The sequence below is a fragment of the Cebus imitator genome, unplaced genomic scaffold (genome assembly GCF_001604975.1).
Source record: "Cebus imitator isolate Cc_AM_T3 unplaced genomic scaffold, Cebus_imitator-1.0 Scaffold21, whole genome shotgun sequence".
Classification (NCBI taxonomy): domain Eukaryota; kingdom Metazoa; phylum Chordata; class Mammalia; order Primates; family Cebidae; genus Cebus; species Cebus imitator.
Window position 1 is genome coordinate 1,959,670 of NW_016107336.1, and position 700 is coordinate 1,960,369.

Below are 700 nucleotides of genomic sequence, written 5' to 3' on the forward strand. Positions count from 1 at the left end.
GGGGTTTCACCATGTTGACCAGGATGGTCTCGATCTCTTGACCTCGTGATCCACCCGCCTCGGCCTCCCAAAGTGCTGGGATTACAGGCTTGAGCCACCGCGCCCGGCCAAGAATTGTTTTACTAGAGACAGGGTATCTGTCTCCCAGGCAGGAGTGCAGGGCTGCAATCCTTGCTCACTGTATCCTCAACCTCCCGGAGCTCAAGGACCTTCTCACCTTAGCATCCTGAGCAGTTGGGACTACAAGCAAGCACCACTATGCCCTGCTAAATCACTTTTTTAGAGGGCTTTCCAGTTTTCACTGGAAAAGGCTGCTAGACAAATTTTAAAAGAATGGGAACACTCCACTTTATTTGCTTGTTTGTTTGTTTGTTTAGTAGAGACGAGGTCTCCCTATGTTGTCCAGGCTGGTCTCCAACTCCTGGGCTCAAGTGAACCTCCCACCTTGGCCTCCAAATGTGCTGGGATTACAGGCCCAAGCCACCACACCCATCCAGTAAAATGTTAATTCCTAAAACTGAAATAAATTTCAGAATTGTCTTTCGTATGTGAAAAGAAAAACAAAGTAGCCATTGAGGGTATCCAAAAACTTCAATATGAGAGATCAGGTTTGGGGTCCCCATCCTGACTTCTAAGAATGAGTCCTAAGGACTCCCAGATACTACCCCAACAGCATGAGAGACTCCCGTTACCACAGCAA

The 700-nt window shown here is 48.0% G+C and overlaps 1 non-coding gene across 1 annotated transcript; it reads right to left on the reverse strand.

Moving 5' to 3' along the window:
- Nucleotides 1-282: 282 nt before the first annotated feature.
- On the reverse strand, nt 283-345 carry LOC119470093. Its single transcript, XR_005198967.1, has one exon. It is a non-coding gene; the product is annotated as a U7 small nuclear RNA (small nuclear RNA).
- Nucleotides 346-700: the final 355 nt, after the last annotated feature.